Source organism: Dromaius novaehollandiae, chromosome 2, assembly GCF_036370855.1.
Source record: "Dromaius novaehollandiae isolate bDroNov1 chromosome 2, bDroNov1.hap1, whole genome shotgun sequence".
Classification (NCBI taxonomy): Eukaryota; Metazoa; Chordata; class Aves; order Casuariiformes; family Dromaiidae; genus Dromaius; species Dromaius novaehollandiae.
Window position 1 is genome coordinate 72,843,913 of NC_088099.1, and position 18,314 is coordinate 72,862,226.

Genomic DNA, 18,314 nt, shown 5'->3' on the forward strand with positions numbered 1-18,314 from the left:
GAAAAAAATACTGTCTCATGGTTGTTATTTTTCTCTTTCCTCAACATTCATTAAAAATGACTGACTAATTGACTAAACGACTAAAAGACTAACATAATTAACACTAGTGAAAAGGGGTAAGAACACGTTAGAGTCTGCTTAGATAGGTTAGATATTTTCAAATTGTCTGGCACTAGTTATTCACTATGGAGTACTTAAGAAATCTAAGAATCTGTAAGTGACTTACAGACTTTGAGAATTCAAGGAGAAAAGGTAGGATATTGCAGGGGGAGGGAAGAAATCTGTGTCTGTCTTTCCAAAAAAGAAAACAAAGACCTAGGGAATTATGGAGCAGTCACCTAAATTCAATTCCTGGAAAGATGCTTGAACAGATTATCTATTTGGCATCATCCTGAAGATAACAGGGTGCTAAACAATGGCCAAAAGGGATTTGTCAAGAATAAATCATGTAAAGCAATATAATTTCCTTCTATGACAAGATAACAGGTCTCAAGGAGATAGAGTAAGGATGATTGCAATGTTTTATGACTTATAAAAATGTCAAAGGCATTCCAAAAGAAAACTAGGGAAACTTATCATGAGAAAGATTCTGTAAGATCAGTCTCTAACATCAGTGTTAATCATGTTACCCATCAGATAAAAGCTGACTTTTTTAGACGAATGAGGAAACAAAAACTGACAAAAAAGCATTATATGCTTTATCCTTCTCTGGCTTAGAATAATAATTTCAAGAAGTGGTTACTGGTGGTTCATTGTCAAACAGGAAAGATGGGGTTCTATCAAGCGGTTTTCTGCTTCTGGTACTACTCTGTGTAGTCATAAGCAATCCAGATAAGGAGACAGAGAAAGTGTTTATTAAATCTGCAGATGATGCCTACTTGGAAAAAGCTGCAAGCACTTTGCATAGAGAAGGATTAGGTTTCAAAATGATCTTGATAAGTAGAGAGAGGTTTTAAAATAAATAGTATGTAAATGAATAAGTGCAAAATACTAGACTTAGATAATCAGCTTTGTTAATGCAGAATGACTATCTAGGCAGTAGGTCTTCAGAGAAAGATACAGGAAGCACTACAATGGATCACAAACTGGGTGAGAGCTAGGAATGCGAGGCTACTATAAAAAGTAGGAAAGAAGCAAATAGCTCCTATTTCCCCATCCTGTGTTGAAAATAGCTCTCGTTTCCCCACTTAAGGCAAAGTAAACTGTCATTTCTGCTCAGTGCTAGTTAGATGCAAGTTAGAACACCATGTCTAGTTTGGACTTCAAGAACGATACAGATGAGGGAAGTCTGTAAAAAAAGTATGAAAATCTAGAAACATATCTTATGAAAAATGCTGGAAGCACTGGATTAGCTCAGTGAATGTCTGAGAAAAAATATGGTAGCATTTTTCAAATATATAGAAGTAGCTTCAGAGAGAAAGGGTATAAGGAGTTTTCCATGCTTATGATGCATCATACAAAAATAGCAGACAAACTGCAGCAAGGAAAATTCAGGTTACACATCAGGAATTTCTTTTTGGTAGTAAGAAAAACAGAACAGTGGGATAGACTGGGTAGGTTGTTGAACCTCCATTGTGAAGGTTCTTTGAGAAAAGTCTAAAGAATCGTGATGTAGGTATTCTCAGTCTTCCTCTGGGACAGAGGAACGAATTAGGAGCATGCCAAGGCTTTTTCTAGTTCTTTTTCTGTCTCCATGACGTGTCCAGTTTCTCTCCCTTGTGTCCTCTGTTCACAAAGAAAATATTTTAAATCAGTTTTATCAATTATGCATATTAAAAGCTTTCTACAAGGTAAGTCACAGGTTGCAATCATTCTGCTTCAGATAGTCACGTTTATCTTGATCACTTTACAAATGTTAAAACTTCAGCTTTCTAGGGTACACTAGAACTCTGTACAGGAGTTCAAAGTCTTTCCATCCCTCTTGAAAGAGAAGTGGCACCCTTCTGTGTCAGACTGCAAACTCAGTTGCAGTATGATTTATTAAACCCTGTGAAAGATCCAGTTAACTCTTCACTTGAATTCTGGTAACTTTGAGAGCATGCTGAGTCTTTGAAATGATTAGGGCTTAACCCTTCCTTTTTCAGCTTCATGCAGAGTTTGTCCCTTTCCTTCATGTTCCAGTGCAGACAATGAAATTACAGGAAAAACTGCAGGAAATAATCAATAGGTTGTCAGGGAGCAGCGAGGGCCAACTGCTGCCAAAGGGCTGGGGATCTGGGAGCCAAGGGCAGGGTAGGAACTGCGCCACCCAGGGTTCAGTCCCACTGTACCTGGGCGAGGCAAGCATGGCAGACCCAGACATCATGTCCAGCTTCAACCATGAGTCTAGATCATTAGGTAAGTTCATGGTGAAGAGCCAGGTCTGAGGTCAAGCTGGGAAGTCAGTCTGCAGGTCAGGGGCAGGTCGAGTGATTGCCAGGCAGGTCCATGGTGACAAGACAGGTCCAAGGTCAAGTTGGGAAATCAGTCTGCAGGTCGGGATCCAGATCCACCAGGTCCATGTCCAGGCAGGGAAATGGCTGTGGCTGAGCTGGAGACCGGAACTACACCAACATAGCTCAGGCAGGGGATGGAGGCCCTGGACTGAGCTTAAAAAGAGCTCCTGGGCACAGGGGCAGAGGGTGTGGGTGGAGGCTTGAGGGCCACTAGGGCCTATTAGTGCCTTCAGGACCCTGGCATAGGTCTGTATGTGCATTTTGAAACATCAGTCTTTCCTCTAAAGAAACATCAGGGAAAACTGGCCTTCTAAGTATAGTCTAAACTATATTTATTTTCCTAACTTTTTTTTTAAAGCGACAAAATATTTAGTTGAATAACATCTTAAACTTATATCTTTGGTGTAAAATCCCCCAAAGTTTAGGCTGCAATTCTTCTTTTCTGTGCTAAAAATGTATTAAATGCCACTAGGCAGGAAATAACTGAATAGCATCTCTGTTTACTCTCATATGAAATAGGCAGAAATTAACAGGGTCTTTGACAGGACCAATGTAGTAACTCAGGAGGTTTTACTTTCAGCAGCAATTTGTTCTGTATGTAATTTCCTGCTCTCTCCTTATTTTTTCTGTTTCTGGGAAAGAGTGTATCAGTTTGACAAATCTTGTTTTCTTCTTTTATCTAAAACTGCATACCTTACCTGTGTGAATTTCCTCCAGTTGCCCTTCCAGCTAAACACATGGAGGGACAGAGATTGCCTCTTTGTTTGTGTTATATAGGAAAGACAAGACTTCACATCCCTTTAGTTTAGTCATCAGGAACTCAAATTGCCTCTTATCAGCAGCTATCTACCTCCAGGTTCTGTGGCTGATGTTATTTCCCAATTACTTTATTTTTCTTTAGTTTGATCACTGTCTCCTGACTCTTTGTGATTTGTACTATGATCTTATATCATGAAGAATAAAGTTCACCTAACTTGTCCACACTTGTCAACTGGCTCTGAAAGTCATAAAGCTGTTTGTTGTCTTTCTTTCTTTTGTAATGAGGGAGTTGTCTCAATTGCTTAGATTTTTCAGTCTAACTCTAACTTATCTCTGGAGGCCAAAATTACGGAGCGTCTCTTTCTTCTGTTACAACTGTTCCCTTTGGGAATCCTTCCTGCAGAGACCTTGCTTTGTCACCCCTGATTCTTTTTATTTAGTGGAAAAACTCCTCTTTCGTATAAACAAGTGTTACATGTTCCTTATTTACCAGGTCAGATAGTTAGACAAGAGGTAAGCAGAGAGAAAGGAAAATTTCATGCAGCACGTTTTCAGTTCTTGAAGCACATAGGCAATGTCTGCATATCTCATACCGCTGGCATGACATGAGGCTCCTTTTCACGGCATTGGTCAGATCCTAAGGGCCATGTCTCTTCAAGTGACTTGAGTTTTATGGCTGTCAACAACAAAAACTCTCAGTGTTCTCTGTAAGTTCTTCACGTCTGTTTGCACAACCAGAAGCACCTCTTCCATTGGAATAATATCTAAGTTGTGTAAGTTAACTTGGTATAAGGGTATTATACCAGTTTCATCAGTTCTGTTACTTAACTAGGGCAAGTTCATACCCATTGTGCTTCTCTGTCCTAGATTTTTTGGATTGCTGCCCTGTTCTCATCCGCTGGGAGAAGTTTCTGTTTCAAAAGTTAATAATTCTATTGCAAAGGTTTATAAATGAGGTTACAAAATATTTCAGGGTTTTTGGCTTTAAGTGTTTGCTATGGCATAGAATCATAGAAAAATTTAGGTTTGAAGAGACCTCAGGAGGTTGCCTGGTCCAACCCCCTGTTCAAAGCAAGGCTAGCTTAAACATTTATCATCCCTGAGAAAATAAAGCTGTTGCACCCACAGATCTCAGAAAAGTCTTGCCTGTGTCCTGGTTCCAGTTCTCAGGTGAGCTTCCAGGTGACTGGAAATTCTGCAGCATTTGGTGTCTCTAATTTGGCTGCTGTCTGGCACTACCAGTTGGAGATCATATTTTGAATTAGGCAAAGGCTGAAGCGATATTCTTGTGGTCTGTGTTTGCTCTGTTTCGTGTTTGGTGTGAGGAGTCATAAGAAGGACTTACCTATCAGTAATTCAAAATTGTTGGGAGTTAGCAGTACTGGAGAAGCTGTACAGGCTTCAGAGTACAGCTGTAAAAACAGATAGAAATGTTCTCATGTACTGGTTTTCCGATACTGCTGTATTTGTTGGTCAGTAATTCCAGTTTATTTGCTAACTTCCTTAAGTATTTTGCTCTTCTTTCATGCATATTGCCCATTTTACTGATATACATTTTTTGGTTCATCGCATGTTTCAAACTGAAAGTTGGCACTTGATTGCACTGGTTAAACTAAGAGGGACTCTTGCTTCTTTGCTTTGTGATAGGGCATTTCTAGAAATTCATCAATTACTTCTTTTGGCCTTTTGTTATGTTAAAATGCAGTGAAAATAAATTTTATCTTCCCATTTGCTAGGATATTTATGGTATTACCAGATATTTTTATTTTAATATATATTTCCCTCCCACTGAGTATCATGTTTGGAATTGTTATTAAAACAAGTTAAATTCTGATTTTCTCAAGTGACTCTTTGTTTTTCTGTACTTCTTAATAGTCATCTCTTTATACAGTTTTTCTGCTTCTTCCTGGAAATACTGAGAACTCCTAATGCGATTTAATCAGTGTAGGTGGCATTTCAAAAAGAGGAAAGAAATGAGGAGTGCTCAGTAAGCTAATGAAACAAATTAAAAATATGAAAAATAAAAGAATCTTTCCTCTTGTGACTGCATCACCATCATCACTGACCTTAATTACCTAAAAGTACCGTAGTGCCAAAAACTCTAAACAAAAATCCCTTGTAACTGGACAAATTTTTTTTTTCTGATATAATTAACATTCTTAAGATTTCTTGAGGTTGTTCTGCATTTTGTACAGTGACATCTACTTCCATTTTACCTAAATTGAAAGCATTTAGCACCTATAAATAAAAATTCTCATCCCAGAAAATGTAATACTGTAAAAGAGAAAAGTACCTTGAAGAGAAGCAGCTAGTAAGCAAGCCTTCCCAAAGCAGTATATATCTATTCCTATAAAGAAGGCAGACTAGAAGTCTTGTTAATCTAGAAGTTTAGTTATTGTAGACTTGCTCACTCACTACAGAGTCTGTAAACTAGGATTTGTTGAAAAAGTAGTTACTATGAGAGATTTACTGAGGGATTGAGAGAGATTAGGCAGGGAAAAGAGATATCAGGTGATCTTTCAAATTTGAACCACAAACCAAGCTGGAGACACCATTTTTTTTTCTGTATAAATGGCAATATGTATAAATTATGCAGATTTCAAGGTCTGATTGCACTGTTTGACTTTTCAGGCTTGGCTTATGAGGAAAGGCAGATGAGCAAACACTTCTAGTCTCCATCACAGCTGCCAAGAAGTTTTAGGGCAGCAAGAGAAAACCTTTTTCTCCAAGAAGCATGGAAGCATCAAATTCACCAGATACCAACAATATTGAAACTGGAAGCTCCAAACAGAACCCAGTGATTTCATCCTAGAGGGGTCCCTGTGCCTTCAGCATCAAGAGTAGGAGAAAGTAGAAAAGCAAACAAAATGTAAGAGATACAAGACACAGAAGGCAGTCAAGGAAAACTATGGAGAAAAGGCATGGTGGGAAGGGAGTGAGAGCAGGAAAACTGATATATAAGTGTCAGTGTTTAACCATTAGAACTTCTCTGAACTCTCTCTCCCCAGTGTTTCTTATTTTTTCAGGTTGCCATGTCTTCCTCTTGTATTCATACTTTTTTTTTTCTTTTCTGCTTTGATTTTTTCTTTCTACAAAAGCCTTTCATATCCCTTTTACTGGTTCAGATTTTTGTCTACAAAGAAAACTACGAGTTCCCTGCTTGCCGTGTCTTTTCTTTCATGGTTCCACCCAGAAATTTCTCCCGACGCCATGTGCTCATCTGCTTTCAGAGAAGGAACCATCTCCCCCTAACAGACTATAATCAGAACAAGATAAACAGGAAGCTGCTGCCACCCAGGTTTCTGACAGAATATTTACTAATATTTATATAGCAAACTGTAAATAAGTTGTTAGAACTTCTTGGGAATACAAATACCCTGAAGTGTTTGAGGTAAAAGTTGTCATTTTATTCATTGTTACTGAAGTATTATCAAACATAGTCTTTTCTTCCTGTGTTTGGAGGATGCTTGAGATGCCTTGACCTGGCCTTAGAAATTCTTCAACCATTTGTTTAAATATATATTGTATCAAACAAGGAGATATTTTAACCTTTATTTCACTGGTTTAAAGAAAAAAAAATCACCAAAATTTTCAAAACTTATGAATTACTGCTGAAAAAATACTAGTGAAACAAACTCTATATTTAATCCAACTGTATACACTATGAAAAAATGAGTTTTTGTTTGCATGCTTTTTTTTTCCTTTGCAAGGTACTTTAGGTTCCTGATCTGGAAAAGACCCGATATTCTTTTTTCAAAAACAGTTCCAGTGAGTTCCATAAACAGGAATATGGAAATTTTATCCTATTTGTTGTTTCTAAATTGTCCTGCTAGGCAGAGGTGCAGACACAGACGTATCTGAGATCTTCCCTCATATCATCCCATTCCTGATTCTTGGCTGATTTCTAGGGCAAAATGTTAGGAATAACTTGCAAAGGTCTCCTGAGCTTGTGAAGAAGAATGAATTCTGTCTTGCAATTATGCTTTCCTATAATTCAAGCTGATACATTAGCATCTTCACAGAAGGATAGCCTATGAAAGAGGCTTCTAATACCATTTGGATGCCATTCATATAAATGAGAAATGGTATCTTCACTGGTTTGTTTCGAAGTCATTTAAGGGGGAGGAATCAGTGCAATCATTTTAAAAGGAAGTGATCAAGGTGTTAATTTCAGTAATAAAGTTCAGAATCTGAAAGGTGGGTATTTAGGCATATAAAATACAGGCGGTCATTTCCTAGAATTTTCTGAAGAACATGCCTAAGTGTCTTTTTGATCTTTTATACAAGTGTCATACTTGGAAACTTAGTCTTTTTTTTTCTTAAGGCAAACTTGAGGTGTCTTGAACAAAAGCAGATCAAACCTAAGATATTTTTAGAGAACTGCTCACTATTCCTTCATGTTTAAACCTTATATTATGGCATATGTGATAGGCTGGCATTTATAACACAAGAAGAAAGGATAGAATCACCTAAGCCTGAAAACCTCTAATAACTTGTGGCTGAGAAATTCCATATAGTTAAGAGTTTCCTAATGGGTCTGAAATAAAGATCATCACTACATCTGAGATGAAGACTAATTCAGGCTCAGACAGGATAAATCCCATTTAGATTATACTGAAATGCCAAAATGTTCCAAGACAATGCTTGTTGTAACAGATGTTAGAATTGCACACTGAAGTTTTGTTGCTTATCCTGCAGCATTGTCCTAGTTCTGTTTTGGGTTTTGCTATCCTTTCGTGCTTGTTTTTTCAAAAATGATAATACAAGGATGAAATATGATTCTAAACAGTGATTAATTTGAAAGCATTACCGCTTTCCCTCCCATCGCCACACACACACATAGTTTTTTTGATTGGGGATCTGATTTTCTTCCATTCATCAGGGGATTGCAGGATATTTTCAAATTAAAATCAGTGGTGCAGTGATAAATTTAAAAAGTGGGCACAGTCGTCACAGATGAGTAGTAGGAAAATGCAATATTGTCCAAATGAGGAGAATAAACTCACTTCACTGAGATAACTATTTCTGTTACAATTTATAAAAATTCGGGCTCTTGATTGCTAAGAGATTAAAAATAAAATCCTGGAAAAGTCATGAAATTTGAAACAGTGGAACTATCCTGGAATAGTATGTAAATCTAAGAGAATCCATTCCCTTTGACAGGTAATCTGCAATCTCTGGGTCCAAGTCAATAATACAGTTGCTAAATTTCTTGAAGATAAGCATGTGCAGGATTGGGGCCAGTACTTGAGCTGGATTTAAAAAAAAAACATATTCTCCTGTCTCTCTCATTTTGGATGATTAAAGCTAGGAAGAATAGCTCAGCATATGAGAATCATTTCAAAGTATGTATGCATATTTTATTTGGTGCTATTGTCTGTTCATGCATACATTTATTTACTGGGGAAATAAAAAAAAAACCCATCAAACAAACTAATCTTTTCCTAAGAACTGTGATTATACCTGTACAGTGATGGTTATGTCCAACCTAAATCTGTACCATTATACCTCTGTCTTCATTCTTACTTTTAGATGGTTTTGTGATGATTCAGGATTGAGCTTCATTGGGTTGCAGGATCTCTTGTGCCATCTGAGGAGAGTGGAACCTTTGCAGGGTCAGACACCCTTTTCCCTAGGAAAGAGGTTTACGAAAAGACAACACAATCATCCCTCTTGGACTTTAATCCTAGAAATGACATTGGTAGAGTTGCACAGCTACAATGCTCCCTTCTCTTCATGATATTAATCTGCTTCATAAAGAAGGGTCCTAGAAGAGGATTAACACTACTCTAATACCATTTCACATATTCTCAGTCCTCTCCAAAGCATGTATCTGTGCTGTCATTCATACAAGACCATTCATCCTCTGATTATCTCTGCTGGGGATCTTGAGTGAACTGGTGATGTGTATTACTCTGTAGCATATGGCTCAGGCAAGCAGTCTCCCAGAGGAATAAGGGTGGAAGTTATTAACATCTGGCCAGTCTTTGTTCGTTTGTCTGGAGTAGGCAAATTGAGCTGCATGTAGTTTGGCTTCTGATGCACTTTTGTGTTTTGTTTACTCCCCTCTAACTGAAGGTGGCTGATGAAAGGAGCAGTCCTCTTCTCCCCATGTGCAGCCTCTAGCTCCTGCGCTCTCTGTTGCTTGACCTGTATGAAGCTAATCTTCTATGTGCAGGGCTACTCCAGCTGCATGGCTACAGACTGCTAGAAGTGTGGCGAAATTACCAGGAGTGTGGGGGAAAGCAGGACCACCCCTTTCAGTGCCAGCCCACAGTTAGACCATATGAGGTATGTTGTGATATTGCACTCCTGGTTAACACAGGTTTGTGGGGTGCAAGTTAACTCATACTGTGCCTAAATCAAAAGGGTGACAGTTTTCCATTACAGTGTATTCCGTAGCTTTCTCTGCTGTCCTTATGTTCTCTGGAAAAGTGAGAACTTAACTTTCAAGGAGGCTTACTGGACATCACTCAAAGGCCAGAGTGAAGGTTTTGTATGGTGGCAGTGTGAAAGACAATATGAAAACTTTGTATGTCTTGGTTTTGGGAAGTTTGTTTGTTCACATCCAAGGGTGAGGTATGAAGCAGATATAGGCATCTTTGCTTGTAAGGAAAGTGTTTTTTGTGGTGAATTTCCTTTGTTATTTGAGAAAATAGTAACAATAAGATGGAAATGAAATAAGGGGAAGTTGTCAGGGTTACAGTTGGAATTCAATAAATTTTGTCCACTACTGAAGTAGCAGATGTACCATGATTCTTTTTGGTCCTGTTAAATATTGAGAGGTCATGAGATGATGGGGAAGTCATAGGATTGTGAGATAGGATCAGGGAGAAAGTAGCGAGACAGAAACTTGTCCTAGGAAGGGTCTGTGAACACTCAGCTACAAAGTAAGGGTCATTTGTAGGTGAGAAACAGACTACACAGTTAAATGTAATGCCTTTTATCTGAATGAGAACAGGACTTTGAGAGATGTGACCTAGTAATTTTAATGGCATTCCTCATTTCCACCCCTTTTCTTATTTTTTATTTGTCTCTGACATATTCTGAGCTTGCTGGTTCCCAGTGACGGGCATTAGACTAACAGTGTACCTGAAAATTACTTTCTAATCACTTTCTAATTGTAACTGGGGAAAGGGTTCCAAACTGAGGCTGACAAAATCCAGCTTGCTGCAGATCAGTGGAATAGTTTAAGCTACCTGTGTCAAAACTTTATTAGGAATGCAGAACATATCAACTAGGCATTTCCTCTCTTCAAATCTTGTGGTTTAGGACTTGCACCAAATAACCTAAAATTGAGATCATAAGGTTAATTCCAAGTCCCAGAAATATGCAGTTGTTTTCCAAGGCATTTCCAAGACATACCTACAGATAATTGGAACATTCTGAAACCTAAACTATTGCCTTAAAGCAGAAGGTATGACTTTTTTTAACTTGAGTTAAATATATGTTAAGATGTCTGAGAACAGTCAGAGTTCACTATATGCTGCACATATGTGACATCTGTAGCATTTTTATGGATTGAGGAATAGCAAACTCTTGAAGGAAAGAGTAAACAGGGAGGCAAAAGGTAAGAAAGATAAATCACAAAATATTTTTATCAAATGAAGATTATGCCAGAGAGAGTAATATCATTTTTTATGATAACTGATTTCTTAAAACTAGTAGAGTGGACTTACATACTGTACTTTAATCTAAATAGATTGGTACAGTGCCCTGTAGAAACTGAATGGAACAGAGATGATAGAATGAGTGTGGGTGGTCAGGAGCTCAGCAAAGGGAACACTACAACCAATAATATTGTAAGGATACTTATCAGGATAGAGAAGTTGTCAGTGGGACTTTTTTAGGAATGGCCTTGGGACCAATTGTTTTTAATACATTAATTCATAACCCAGAGAAGAACAAAGTATAAACTGGTGAAATAGTGGATGACCCAGGGAATGAAAAATTTCCAAGAACAAGAAAGAACAGATCATCATAAAAGATGATCTGCAGGATCTTTTTTGGATGAATTCTGAAAATCAGATTCAGAAATGGCAGTGCACAGACCAAGGAACTAGCAAAGGCAGCCAAGAGACAACACTAAGATTCCAGTATAATCATGCCATTTTCCAAAGCGTTAAAAACCTGACACATCTGGACATCTGGACTGTAGAGATGGGCCTCTTTCTTTGCAGGATTCACATCTCTGAATTGTTTTATGGGGCAGAGAGTATTTCAGGTCTGTACTTCCAAGGCTGAATAGAGGTCAGTCCTTTCTCTCAGGACCTGCAGATGATATTTTCTCCCTAGCTTCTCATTCAAGAACTCACTCAAGAAATGGAAATTCTGTTTTCTGTTTTCTGTTCCCTTGTCTTTGAATCCTCTGAAAGGAATTCCCATCACCAGGAGTGGGCCCTAATCAGTAGAGTGGTAGACTTCTGCATTCTTTTCTGGCAGTAACTCTAAGTCCTTTTTCTACTCTGCTCTCTGAGAGAGCAATGTGGGAGGTGGATTCCTCTACTTCATTCTGCAAATAAACATGTAATAAAGGGAGGAGGATTACTGAGCAGAATTAAATAGCATTGCAGAGGACATTTCACGTATAGAACTTTTTTTAAGGTTCATCTTATATATGGACACTGAGCTGGCAGTTGTTTGGATGATGAGAAACAGGGAGATGTTGTTTTTTTCTCCTGCAAAGTCTGTGTTCTAGTCTGTAGATGTGCAGTTAGCAATGTGGCATGAACAGGAGTCTGTCTTTTCCGTGTCTTTGTTTACAGCATATGGACATAGTGGAGGTTTGTTTTGACATGTTTTGCATCCCCAGCGCTGCCACAAGAAACTGAAACTGTGCCATGGCACACTAGAGGATATATAGCATTAGTGGGTCCTAATGAGAAGGCTAAATCTCCCTTAATAATCCTTGCCACTAACCATGGGAGGAACAGATTCTGTGTGATCGAGTGCAACTTGCCAGACATAATAAACAGGTCTCATGGACTGGGGGAAAGCTGTCATGCCATCTGAGATCTGTATCCTAGGATGCAGATGCTTCTAATAAGTAGTACGTAAGAGTATTTAGAAAAATACATTGCTCAGAGTGTGTGTGGGGGGAAACACAAGGGTATGGCTTTGCAGCTATCAGGAGTGATGCTTTGCGTGGTGATTGTTGAAACCACAGCTTCCTACAGAAGGAGGAGTCCAGCTTGCTTCTATGTAAGGCAAACCTATTGAATTTAGAACCATATTCCCCCACAACTCCTTTTGTCTTCAAGCATAGGGCACAATAAGCCTTGTTTGCACTCACTAAGAAGTGAGCAGGAATGTTTTCCCCAGATCTTACTTGGCCCATTTTCCCCCTTGTGCTGAATCCTCTGAATCTTGTCCTGCTTCCAGTTTGAAAACTTCCCCTCTGTGATCCTTCTGCCTGTGGAGGTTGCACCTATTACGGGAATGATCTCCTGAATCCTTCATTTACCTAATGTAATTGTCCGTATGAGATAATAATTTCAAACAGTCTGGGACTGCAGAATCCAGCGGCAGCAACTTTATCAATGAAAGATGTATCCTTCCGTTTCCTCAAATTCATTTTTATAGAGATTCTGCCTGTTTGTATTGCCCTGCATCATCTAGAAGCTGCCTGCATTGTCTTTCCAAGAGATCTTCTAAGACTGTCAAACAACAATTTACATCAGCATTAAAATCACTAATAGCAAGGTATAAGGGAGGAAAGTCTGTTTCAGAATGATTAGAACAAATTATATAAATTACATTTTTACTGTAAGGTTTTATGTTTAGTCCTGACTACCACAGTAAAATTTCAAAAGGTTCAGAGACTGCTAGGCTAGCACTGATCCAAACTGCCATGCTCATGTGGTGTGTTGTTTGCGAAGTTTCCAGCTCAGGTATAGTCATCTGGCTATACTGGAAAATGGTACCCCTTATAGTTCTGGAGTTTGCAGGGCTGTCTGCATCACACTGAATTGCAATGGTATGCCCTGGAGGGGGAGAGGAAAGAGATATATATGAATTCTTTTGATTATGATATACTGCAGTAAGTATACTAGCCTTCCGCTCTTTTGCTTTCCAGTCATTTCCCTCACTTTAGCTTTATTTGCTTAATTTCAGCTTGTACAATGTCCTGATGTACAAGCAATCTAATCTGCCTGCAGCTTAGTAAAAAAATCTCATTTTTTGCCTCTGTCAGGTCTAATGATTGCCACAGTGTTTGCTCTTGCACCAGTGGAACAAATATGCGCTCTGTGTTACCCTTGTCAATCTTCTGCTATCAGCCCTGAGGCTTGCCCTCACACCAGTTTTACTTCATTTGTCCAGCTTGCTGAAATGAAAAACAACGGTATTTGCTAGGCAGGTTTCTGCAATGGATTCCATCACGCATGGTTTCATGGACGTTTATGCTAATGTGAATATTAGACACTTTCAGACAAATGCTTGCCAAAGACAAAAAGCAAACACTTGTTAAAGGCAAAAAGCAAATGCCTTCACCGGGGAGCTACGTGTTTTCAACTTTTCTGTTCTCTTTGGAATTACTTTTCCTTTCTACAGCTCTACAAATGCAAAACTAAAGAAATCCCCCTGCCCCAAACTGCCTTGTTTATCTTAAACTTTGTGTTCTTTAAATGTTTTGCATAACTTATTGTTTAGATTTCTCATTGTGAAATACTTTCCTTCAATTTCTTAAATTTGCCTCTAACTGAGCCTTTCTTTTCCCAGGCAGAGTTCCTGTTTATTGTTGAATAGTACCTAGACAAATTTAGGCAATTTTTTATCTACAAAACTATAGAAATTGATTCTGAGCAGACTTGGTAAAAACAACTTTTTTTCATTCATTCTAATAAAGAAGACTGGATTCATATTTGGTCCTGTTAATATTCACTGTACGAAAAGTGTGTGAACCACATGCTTCAGCTTTAACAATAAGTTGAGAATGTGCAGGTTTAATTGACTCATCAGGCCAGAATGCATTCCTTGCTCTCAGGGACTGCTTGGTTGTTGGGATTCATTTTGTGTAATAGCCATCTAAACAGTGGTATCTAGCCTGAGCTAATCATTTAGGCTGCCTTTATAGCCAGTAGGTACCTTTCATCCTAAGATGAGGTGTCTCAATAGAAAAAAATTAAAGATGCTGTTGAGATTCCTGTTGCTTTTTATTGACTTTAAATTAGGAACTACAGAGGAGGGAGATTACAAACCACAGTTAATTGAGGTAATAGTGGGCAGAGATCAAAAGCAAACAGTGCACGGTGACAGGAAAAGAGAGACTTGGGGAGCAAAAAAACAGGCTGAAGGAATACTTGCCTCAGATGTACACAAATACATGTGCCCTGGCACCAAGCAAGAAGAGCTTGAGCTCTGTGTGCATTCATAAAACTGACATCATTGGAATAACTGAGATGTGGTGGGAGAGCCTGCATGACTGAAGTGCTGCAACGGGTGGTTCAAGCTCTTCAGTCAACAGTCAAAGGAGATGAAGAAGGGAGGGACCAGGCTGCCCTCTACTGAGAAGGAGCAGTTCTGATATATGGAGCTTTTCTATGGAATGGGTGACAGTGTGGTTGAGAATTTGTGGGTCAGGATCAGGGGTGAAGCTGTAGGGGTGATACTGTGGTGGGAGTTTGCTACCACCCAATCAGGGTGAGGAAGTGGACAAAGCTGTCTTTAAACAATTTGAGGAAGTCTCTGAATCACAAACTAGTTCTCATGGGGACTTTAACTTTCCTGACAGCTGCTGGAAGGGAAACATGATGGGACACAAGCAGTCAAGATGTTTTTTGGAGGGTATCAGGGATAATTTCTTGATACAGGTACCAGATAGACCAACTGGGATGATGCACAGCTGCTGTTCGCCAACAAGGAAGAAGGGTTTGGGGATGTGACAATTATTCACAGGGTCTTGGCTACCCTTGATTACCTTGAAATAGTGGAGCTCAAGGTCTTGAGGGAACTGGGAAACAGGACTTGTTCAGTCTGGACAAGAGAAGGCTTCGGGGATACCTAATAGCAGCCTTCCAATAACTACGAGGAGGTCATAGAGAAGGAGTCTGGCTCTTCTCAGTGGTACATGTCAGGAGGAGAGAAAATGGGCATGAGTTGAAATAAGAGAGGTTGAGACTGAATATAAGGAGCTACTTTTTCACCAAGAGGACAGTCAAGCAGAGGAACAGGTTGCCCATAGAGGTTGTGCAGTCTCCACCTCTGGACGTTTTCAAGACCAGACTGGATAAAGCCATGAATAATGGGTCTGATCTCGTAGCTGACCCTGCTTTGAGCAGACTGTTGGACTAGATAACTCCTGAGGTCCTTCTAGAATTAATTATCCTATGATGCTATCACTATTGAGGTGCACTAAATGGTCAGTGTAGACCAAATACTTTTAGATGACTTTTAAATGACTAATATGTCCATCTGGACATCCCATCCATTCTGTCAGATTTTTTTTTCTCTTCATTAAGAAGAGTTTATACACAGGGGGTCAATTGTTTTCAACAAATACAATGCTGTTTCATGAAGGAAAAAAAAAATTCATTATTTTGATTTCATTCCAACCAACAGCTGAGTAATCCATTAAGAAACCACAATAAAGCAGATGATAGTGAAGCAGCTTTGCTCCAAGCACTCAGAATCTGTAGGATGCATCCCATAGCATGCATAGAAGTAAAGGGAAAAGATATACACCCAATTCTCCTTCATGAATGGGCACATAACTCATCAGTTCCCTAACTTCTGAGCACAACAAAACACAAATATCAATATTTAATCTGCCTTTTCTAGATATCAGCCTTTTAGCACCTCCTCTAACCTCCTTCATCTATAATCCCTTCCCAAACAGACTGCTATTAATTATCATTAATCAGAATTTAGTAACAGCAATCAAAGTCAACCATTCAGGCAGTTATGACTGAAATATGGAATATACTGGAATTTGACTCTTGGCTTAACATACTTACATTTCCAGTGATTAATATGATAGACTCAGTTCCTATAAAATTTAATGTAAAAGTGTAAATAAAACAAGTAAAATATAGTGCAAGTGTTTTCAGGCGTCTACTCTATATATGTTTACATTTCAGTCAGCAACCATGTAAGGAAAGCATACATTCTGTACTCTAGTTAGGCCTGTCTTCAAACTTTTATCTGTGGGGAAAAAGAAAAAAACCTAAATACAATTACTTGATAAGAAAATTCTAAACTGTGTGGGACCCAAGATCGCAAGTATGGTACTAAGAATATGTCTGCAATAAAAAATAAAAGTTATGACCTGTCTCCAAGACAGAGAAGACTTTCTGAAAGGATTGGGTTTATTAAGGCTGAGATTCCGTCAACCTCTGTTACAGGGTTTTGATGCAGGACTTTCTGATTAAAATATTATGCCCTCTGTTTTACAGGAGTCTAGAGTAAATGATTGATACATTTCTTTCTGGCATTAAAGTCGGGGAATTTATCTGCAAAAAGCATATTACATTCTAGCTTATCTTAATATAATGTTGTGGGTAGTATAATGTAAACACAAAAAAAAAGACTCAGATTGGAGCACTGTATGGTACTATGATGTCCTGTCAAATGCAAATGTATGCATGAAGTTTTCCCTAAAGGGGAAATTGCATCAATGGAAGTCTAACCAGGACTTCAGAATTTTTTGTTCACTCTGTTTGTACGTGTACATACACAATATTAAAAACAGAATTTGGAGGAAGAAGTGAAAGATCTGTTTCCATTTAGAGACAACCTAATAATTAGCATGTTGTATTGAATGTAGAAGGACTAAAGGCTTTTTAAAAGAAAGCTGATGTATTCACCTGTCATTTGATACTTTACTAAGCTCATTGGAGTTGTTAATTCATAGTGATGTTCCTATTGACCTTGTTACAGTTTACTCGTAAACAAATTCTGATGCTGTGCACCACATTTCAGCCAGAAGAATCCAGCTTTTATTTTAAGATTTTCTTAATACATGAATTGATTTGGTGGTTAGCTTCAAATTTTGTCTCTGCCTCAGAAATACCATCTCTCAAAGAGCATTATAAAGAAAGATGGGAGGCAAGGTGATATGGACGTAGTTCTGGACCCAGTAAAGCATTGGTCTATAACTTGGGAAACAGTTATTTTAGTCATGTTACTGCTCTGTGCATAGGTTTCTACCAGTGAATGGAAGTCATTAAGTTCTTTTTAACTATTTAAGGTCTACTGGCGAAAGACACTGATATTTTTATTATCTAAGGGTATTTATTCTCACTTTGCCAACTTTGAAGCTGAGGTACAAATTAATGAAAGGTATCTCTTTTGATTTAGAATGGATGGGAAAGAGAAGTACAGAATATGAAAGCTTGAATATGAGTATCTGTTTTCTGATATGAAACTACTGTTCTGTAGTCAGAAAACAGAGATTTTCTAGGCTTGCTAAAGAAAAATGCAACAAGAACTAATTTATATATGTATAACTCTATTGTTCCTCATATACTTATGCTCCAGAACATCAGAGGGCTGGGAAATTTACTGCATTCTGTGCCAGTCTGTCCGAATAGCTAGCAATATACATTAAAAAGTGACCTATTTTATTATTAACTTTCAGCCACTATATTTTATGTATTTTTGTCTGCTAGATTTAAGAGACTGGAGTTATAAAATTTCCTTAAGTATTTAATTTATCATGTAGAGACTGTATCATCATGATTCAGTCCTGTCTTAATCCATCATGGAGATTATTTAGTCTCTTACTGTGCAGTCTATTTCCAAATTGGGATATCAGTCTTAAGGTTTTCCTCTACATTTTGCGTCTTTTCTCAGCATTGCTTTTAGTGAAAAATCTGGATAGAATTGGCTATTTCCAGTCTTGGGAGAGAAGTGTATGGACTCTAGGTACTTTAAATATATGCTTTTTTCTAAGTGTATGTCTTTTTGCAGGTAGACATAGCTTGCCTTCAATCTGTGTTGCAATCTAAATGGGTTCTAGCAAACTGTGATCTGTGCCCACCTAGCTGTGAGTAAGGCAAAAGCTCCTGCAGAGCCAGAATGTGTTAGCTTAGTTCTTTGCTGCATCTCATCATTGTGGTTCCACAGCTTCAAATTCTCACTGGCTGTCTCAAAAAAATAGACAGAGCTCATTCTCATTTGTAT

The 18,314-nt window shown here is 38.3% G+C and overlaps 1 protein-coding gene across 1 annotated transcript in view; it reads left to right on the forward strand.

Annotated features, from left to right (window-relative positions):
* The window catches only part of GABBR2 (gamma-aminobutyric acid type B receptor subunit 2), a 477,500-nt gene that overhangs the window by 188,516 nt on the left and 270,670 nt on the right, over positions 1-18,314 (forward strand). The window lies entirely within an intron of this gene.